We start from the raw sequence: 8,271 nt of genomic DNA on the forward strand, positions 1-8,271 counted from the left end.
GAAATCTTTGGGGAACACTGCCAGATAAAGCTGGCTTACCTTGGATTCCTGAACGGATGGTATGTCTAAGAATAGACTCCAAGGGGAGATGCAAGAGAGCTGAGTGGAACCATAAGAATTGGGCATTTTGTTCACTTTTCCCCATAACTCCTCTGATTTAAGAAGTGAATAAAGTCATGGCATGATGCCATACAGAATGAATAGGATAGAGCACTGGAGGAAGGGCAGGCTCTCTTGAGGAATGTTAAGAAGTGAGATGGCTAGATCAGATCCCTCCACCCAGGCATCAAGGTAGGAGATGGGGCTGGTGGTTTTATGAGAGGTGGAGACGGGACATTTCAAATTCTAATCCTACCTCCGAATGCCGATTCCATCATGACCAAGGGCATTTTTTATTATTTCCATGCCTCTTTTCCCACATCTATAAAAAGGAGTTAATCAAGGGTGTTGCTGAGGCTTAATTAGTTAATACTGTAGAGTGCTTTGAAGATGAAAAGAAGATTATAAATACTCACAGTGAAGTTCTCTTTTAAGAAATACGGGTTGAAGTTAAGATGTAACAAATCATATGTCCCAAAATAGCTGGGGGCAAATGAAGGTTTGGCTGTGATAGTAACTTTCCCTGACATTACTCAGACATGACTGCTGGGCGAAGACAAATGATGGCACCCTCTTCCCAAGCTTTTCAAAATTTTGTTGAAAGAAACTGAGAGGAAATACTTGGTCTCCATCGGGATAAGAAAATGAGGAAATCCAAAGGAAAATAAAAATGGATGCAAGTATTCGTCGTGAGTCTCTACTTCCCTGACCCCACATCCTGCAGGAGAATCTGGCCCTGAACTCAAAGTGAGCCTAGAGCCAGGAGCCCGGCCTTCCCCACCGGGTGCACGTAACCCAGCTTTCCTCAGATCAGAGCCCTGAGAGTGGTGTCGTTGCAGACAGACGAAGGAGAGGAGTGAGTGGAAAGAGGCTGTGGCGTTGGGGAGGCCGAGTCTCAGGTTGGCCTCAACTGTCTAGCTGTGTGATGCTGAGCTAGTTACTTTACTTCTGGTTTCTTCCTCTGTGAAATAGGGATCGTTCCTTCCTCCAAGGATGCTTAAGGAATTGGTATGAAGTATTGGTATCGTTGGTACAGCATATAGTTCCCCTCTGCCTTTTCACAATTATTTTCACCTAATTTCTCTGCTTCCTTCAGCCCAGACTGACTTTCTCAGAAGCTTCTGAAATGCCAGGGTGCTGGATTATCGTTTTCAATTCAGAACTGTCGGGGCTGCTCTATATGAACTTTCCACGTTTTCCCTGGAGAACCTAAGAGCTCATTCCTACTCTGACACAGCATTCCAGGAAGGAGACTGTTTCAGCCAAGGTTGTTTCAAGGGGAAAATCAAGTAAAACACACACACACACACACACACACACACACGTGTGTGTGTGCACGCGCATGACCTAGATTATTTTTTAAATCCCAGATCTCAAAGCAGCTGTCTTTCTATTCCACTGTCTTGCAACTGACATGCTGATATTAAATTCCTGAGAAGGAAGGCTCTCTGAAAACACAACTTACAGTAAAGGGGAAAGGCCTGGACTGCCAGGTATGTGCTCTTTAGACTGTGTCTCTCGTCAAAATGACAGAAGCCCTCTTCACTTCACTTCACTTCGAAGTGGCAGAGCCCAAGTAGGCATTCCTGCAGGGCTTTAGGGAGGCAGCTTGTGTTCCCGACAAATCCCAACCAAAAGTCCTCTCCGAGATCCACGGGTAACTAGAATGGTTAGAACTGGGGATGCAGGGTGGGGGAGTTTAGAGATTACACACTTGTCTCCATGCCCCTACTTCACTGATAGGGACACTGAGTTCCAGGCTTCCAAGCGATGCACATACAACATATGTCAGAATCATTCACCAAGCAGGTAAATCTCACTCGGCTCCATTCGTGGGCCGATCTATCAATGCCTGACCACCGCTGCAGGACAAAGTCCTGGTTTACAGTTACAGCTATCTGGATGTCAAAAAGCACAAAAGAACCCCTTAAAAAATTAAACTTTAAAAAAATCAAACTTCAAATTAGGGACAGTAAATTGGGTGAGTCGTGGAGGTGGTAAAGGACAGTGGGATGCTAGCGTTGGGATGGACTGTGGATGGTAGTGCCTGGATTGTGGGAGTTACTCGAGTGAAAGCAGCGTGGACTCATGGTCCCCCCTCTCCTCTCCTGACTCCAATAACATCATGGACACCGTCAGCATTGGCGTCTTTCGGCATAGAGGATGAAGAGATGGAACGATGAGCAAAGATAGGTGTACATTTAGCCTTTGAATATACCCTCGGCATTTGGCCATACAGTGGTTTTGCCAAATGTGAACCTGCTGCAGACTGATTGATAAAAGAATTAATTTTGGAGGGAAGACCAAGTGCTGACTTCTCTGGTATCACAGCCCCTGTTCGAGTTACAGGGTATAAGCAGGAAGGAGAGAAAAAGCAAGCAAAGGAGACTATGCAATGCAATGCCACATACCTCAGATGTCCTTGTCTGCAGAATTCTTCACCCTGGAGTGAGGACTGAGACGGCTCAGCTCCTGAAGTCCTCGGCTGTCACCACGGAGAGTGCGTGCCTGCCATTCACTGCCTCTGTGAAGATCAGCAACGTCTTGGGCTCTTCAGCCTGAGTTAAATGAGGTGCAACGTCGAGAGTTAGGACAAGGGTAGAGACACAACCTACAGCCAGACCATTTCTCTTTCTTCCAGGATGTCCCAGATCCTTAACCAGGTAAGAGAAACAGAAGGCCCTGCAGCAGAATCTGTTGCTGTGATTTCAGCACGATCTCTCGGCGGTTCTGCAGCCTTGGTCCCCCTTGGCCAAGATGGGACGTGGGAGTGAGTGCAAGAGTGAGGCTGGGGGCGCCTGGGTGGCTCAGTCATTAGGCATCTGCCTTTGGCCCAGGGCCTGATCCCAGGGTCCCGGGATCGAGTCCCACATCGGGCTCCCTGCTCTGCTGGGAGCCTGCTTCTTCCTCTCCCACTCCCCCTGCTTGTGTTCCCTCTTTCGCTGGCTGTCTCTCTCTCCGTTAAATAAATAAATAAATAAATAAATAAATAAATAAATAAATAAATAAAAGAGTGAGGCTGGTCTTGGGTAGTAGTCTCCCTCATAGTTGTTACACCACAGATGAAAAACAGGCTCTGACTATGTCACGGATGTGGAATCACTCACTGTGTTGCCACAGGTTCTTTAGTTTCTGTGTTTTCAGAAATGAGACGAATTTTCATCACCTCACTTTCCTATGTGCTCCAGTGACACTGTCCCATCATGCCATTCTGCAAACACCATGTACCTTCATGACCGTGCGTGCCTGTATGCCCACACTCGTTCTGCCTGGCATCACCTCTCCCATCTCTGCATCTAGGCAGTTCTTACTCATCCTTGTAGGTCCAACTCAAACACTGCCTCCTCTAAGAAGCCAGAGTTCCATGGATTTTCCTTAACTCTATCCTTATCAAATTGGCAAAGGGCAAAGATTCACTTACATGTCTATGTCTTTCACTGAACTCTCAATTCCTTGAGGACATGGAATCTGATATTCAATTTTTAAAAAGCATTCCATTACTAGCACACTCTTTGGCATATGAAATATATCCAATATAGGTTTACAGAATGAAGGAATGACTAACAAAAACCCACAGCCAAAAATAAAAGGGAACTAACAGGGGAAAAAATATTTTTAACAAGTACTAGAAAGAAATAATTACTATCCATAATATATAAAGATATTTTTCAAATAATAAGATAAATACAAACATAAGAGAAAAACAGGCAAAGGACAAAAAATGACAATTAATTAAGGAAGAAATATAGATAGCAAATAGAACTTATGAATGTATTTCAACTTCATTATTACCAAAGAGATGCAAATTAAAACAATGAGATAATTTTTTCCTCTACCAACTTGGCAAAATAAAAACATAAATTTTCACTGTAGTTAAGGGGCTAGTGAGATAGGCACTCTGGTGAGTATGAAATATAATCTTTCTGGAAAGCACTTTGGATATGCATATGTATGGACCAAAAGTCTTAAAAATGTTTTATACGGTTTGTCCTAGTAATCCCACTTTTAGGCATCTATTATAAAGAAATAACTAGAAATGCAACAAAAATGTATGTATAAGGATGACATTCAAAGAAATATTTATAATATCAAAAATTTGAAAATAACATAAATGTCCAAAAACAAATGAAGAGTTTAAAATTATCTCCGTAATAAACAACTTAACCTTACACCTAAAGCAGCTTAAAAACAAAAAGAAGAATGGGCAAAGCCCAAAACTAGTAGAAGGCAGGAAATAATTAAAGATTAGAGCAGAAATAAACAAAATAGACCCCCTCCCAAAAAAGAATGAAACCAGGAGCTTGTTCTTTGAAAAAGATCAACAAAACTGATGAACCTTTAGCTAGACTCATCGAAAAGAAAAGAAAAAAACTTAAATGAAATAAACAAAATCAGAAATGAAAGAGAAATAACAATTGATGCTACAGAAATACAAAGGACTATAAGAGAATTTATGAAAATATGCCAATAAATTGGACAACCTAGGAGAAATGGATAAATTCCTAAAAACATATAACTTACCAAAACTGAAGCAAGAAGAAATACAAAATTTGAACAGACCAATTACAAGCAATGAAATTGATTTAGTAATTTAAAAAACTCCCAACAAAGTCCAGGACCAGATGGCTTCACAGGTGAATTCTATCAAACATTTAAAGAAAGAAATTAAGGGGCGCCTGGCTGGCTCAGTTGGTTCAGTGTCTGATTCTTGGTTTCCACTCAGGTCATGATCTCAGGGTCGTAGGATCGAGCCCTGTGTCAGGCTCCATGCTCAGTGAGGAGTCTGCTTGGGATTCTCTCTCTGTCTCCCTCTGCCCCTCCCCACCCCACTCATGCACTCGCTCTTCTCTCTCTCTCTCTCTCTCTCTCTCAAATAAATAAATAAATAAATAAATCTTTTAAAAAAGAAAGAAATTAATACCCATTCTTCTCAAACTATTCCAAACAATAGAAGAGGAAAGAAAACTTCCACATTCATTCTATGAGACCAGCATAACTCTGCTACCAAAACCAGATGAAGACATTATTTAAAAAAAGAAAGGAGCGCGTACCCCTAGGCGTGGTTATGCTCCCAGCCCCTCTGCTACTCTCATGACCATCTCACCATGGTGGGCATCCTGTTTGAGGATATTTTTGATGTGAAAGACATTGACCCAGAGGGCAAGAAGTTTGACCGAGTGTCTTGACTACACTGTGAGAGTGAATCTTTCAAGATGGTCCTGATCTTTCATGTAAACATTCAGATTTACCCTGTGGACTTGGGTGACAAGTTCCGGTTGGTCGTAGCCAGTACCTTATAGGAAGATGGTACCTTGGATGACAGTGAATACAACCCCACAGATGACAGACCTTCCAGGGCTGACCAGTTTGAGTATGCAATGTACGGGAACATATACAGGGTTGAGGGTGATGAAACTTCTACTGAAGCAGCAACGTGTCTCTGCCTACGTGTCCTATGGCGGCCTGCTTATGAGGCTGCAGGGTGATGCCAACAACCTACACGGATTTGAAGTGGATTCCAGAGTTTATTGGCTGCTGAAGAAACCGGCCTGCTGAAGCACCCAGGAAGCCAACCTTGTTGCTTAGTTACACAGGACGTGGACATCCATTTGAGCCTAAGGAGCAGTTACTACTGACCACCCGTTCAGGAAGGGCTGGCCGGCTGGCCACTTGGGGTGCATTTGAGGTGGTCTGGACTCAGTTGGAAACTTGCCTGTGAAAGACCCAGTGGGAGAGCTTAAAACAAATCAGAAGTTGTTCTGTGTATATGATTTTTTTTATTAAACTTTACTTTTTCAAAATAAATAAATAAATAAAAATTAAAAAAGAAAGGCCAATATCTCTGATGAATATAGATGCAAAAATCCTCAACAAAATATTAGTAAACTGAATCCAACAATACAACAGAAAATAACTCACCACAATCAAGTAGGATTTATTCCCAGTACACAAGTGTGGTTTGATATTTGCAAATCAGTTATGTGACATATCACGTGAATAAGAGAAATGATAACAACCATATAATCATTTCAATAGATGCAGAAAAAGCATTTGACAAAGCACAACATCCATTCATGGTAAAAACACTCAACAAAGTAGGTTTAGAGGGAACATACCTCAATATAATCAAGGCCATCTATGAAAAACCCCACAGTTAACATTATACTCAATGGTGAAAACCTGAGAGCTTTTCCCCTACGGTCAGGAACAAGCCAAGGATGTCCACTCCCACCACTTTTATTCAACATAGTACTGGAAATCTTATCTTTAGCAATCAGACAAGAAAGAGAAATAAAGGGCATCCAAATTGATAAGGAAAAAGCAAAACTTTCACTATTTACAGATGACATGATACTATATATAGAAAACCCTAAAGACTCCACCGAAAAACTACTAGAAATGATAAATGAATTTAGTAAAGTGGCAGAATACAAAATCAATATACAGAAATTCATTTTATTTCTATACACTAATAATGAAGAAGCAGAAAGAGAAATTAAGAATAGAGTCCTATTTACAATTACACCGAAAATAATAAAATACTTAGGAAGAAACATAATCAAGGAGGTGAAAGACTTGTACTCTGAAAACCATAAACACTGATGAAAGAAATTGCATATGACACAAAAAAATGAGAAGGTATTCTAGCATCATGGATTGGGAGAAAAAATATTGTTAAAATGTCCATACAACCCAAAGTAATCTATAGATTTAATGTGACTGCTATAAAAATACCAACATTTTTCACAGAGCTAGAACAGATAATCCTAAAATTTGTATTGAACCACAAAAGACCCCAAATAGCTAAAACAATCTTGAGAAAGAACACAGCTAGAGATATCACAATACCAGATTTGAAGATATACTACAAAGCTTTATTCATTAAGACAACATGGTACTGGCACAAAAATAGACACATAGATGAATGGAACAGAATAGAGAGCCCAGAAATAAATCCATGATTATGTGATCATTTAATCTCTGACATAGGAGGCAAGAATATGCAATGGGGAAAAGTCTCTTCAACAAATGGTGCTGGGAAAACTGGGCAGCTACATGCAAAAGAATGAAACTGGACCACTTTCTTACACCATATGCAAAAATAAACTCAAAATGGTTTAAAGTGAGACCTGAAACCATAAAAATGCAGGAAGAGAGCACAGGCAGTAATTTCTCTGACATCAGCTGCAGCAACATTTTTCTACATATGTCTCCTGAGGCAAGAGAAACAAAAACAAAAATAAACTACTAAGACTACATCAAAATCAAAAGCTTCTGCACAGCAAAGGAAACCATCAACAAAACAAAAAGACAATCTATTAAATGGGAGAAGGTATCTGGAAAGGACATATCTGATAAGAAGTTAACATCTAAAATCTATAAAGAACTTATACAACCCAACACCAAAAAAACAAATAATCCAATTAAAAATGGGCAGAAGACATGAACAGACATTTCTCCAAAGAAGACACACAGATGGCCAAGAGGCACATGAAAAGATACCCCACATCACTCATCATTAGGCAAATGCAAATCAAAACCACAATGAGATATCACCTCACACATGTCAGAATGGCTAAAATCAAAAACACAAGAAACAACAAGTGTTGGCAAGGATGTGGAGAAATGGAACCCTTGTGGGAGGAGTTAAGATGGCGGAGGGGTAGGATACCCCTTTTTCAGCCAGTCCCCTGAGTCGAGCTGGATAGGTACCAGACCAGCCTAAATAACCACGGAATCAGCCTGAGACGCAGGATGATGCATCTGGATCTCTACAAATGAACATCTCCATGAGTATTGAGGTACGAAGAGGGGAGCTGTCTGTCGTGCATGGATATCGGAAGATAAACGGAAGGGGGAGGGAGCCGCCGCGTTTGGGTGCCGAGGGAGCCGCCGCGTTTGGGTGCCGGGAAGCGGCAGCCACCTGCACGGGGGAGCGGGCGGACTCACAGAGGGCACCCTCGAGAGAGCGGACTGAGACCGGTGAGCCGTGAACGCGCGCGCCGCCAGGCATCTCCCGGAACACCGGAATCCCGGTGTGCTCAGGGGATCCAGACTGAGACCGGGAGCTCCCGGAGCGCACGCGGGGCGGCTGGCGGCTGGCGGGCCACCTGCACGGGGGAGCGGGCGGACTCGCGGTCGGCACCCGCGAAACAGCAGACTGAGACCCTG

At 42.2% G+C, this 8,271-nt stretch overlaps 1 pseudogene; it reads left to right on the forward strand.

The window, feature by feature from the left end:
• The first annotated feature begins 5,198 nt into the window (after positions 1-5,198).
• Positions 5,199-5,692, forward strand: LOC103669439 (annotated as a pseudogene).
• The last annotated feature ends 2,579 nt before the right edge of the window (positions 5,693-8,271 follow it).

Source organism: Ursus maritimus, unplaced genomic scaffold (assembly GCF_017311325.1).
Source record: "Ursus maritimus isolate PB19 unplaced genomic scaffold, ASM1731132v1 scaffold_12, whole genome shotgun sequence".
In the NCBI taxonomy this organism is placed as follows: domain Eukaryota; kingdom Metazoa; phylum Chordata; class Mammalia; order Carnivora; family Ursidae; genus Ursus; species Ursus maritimus.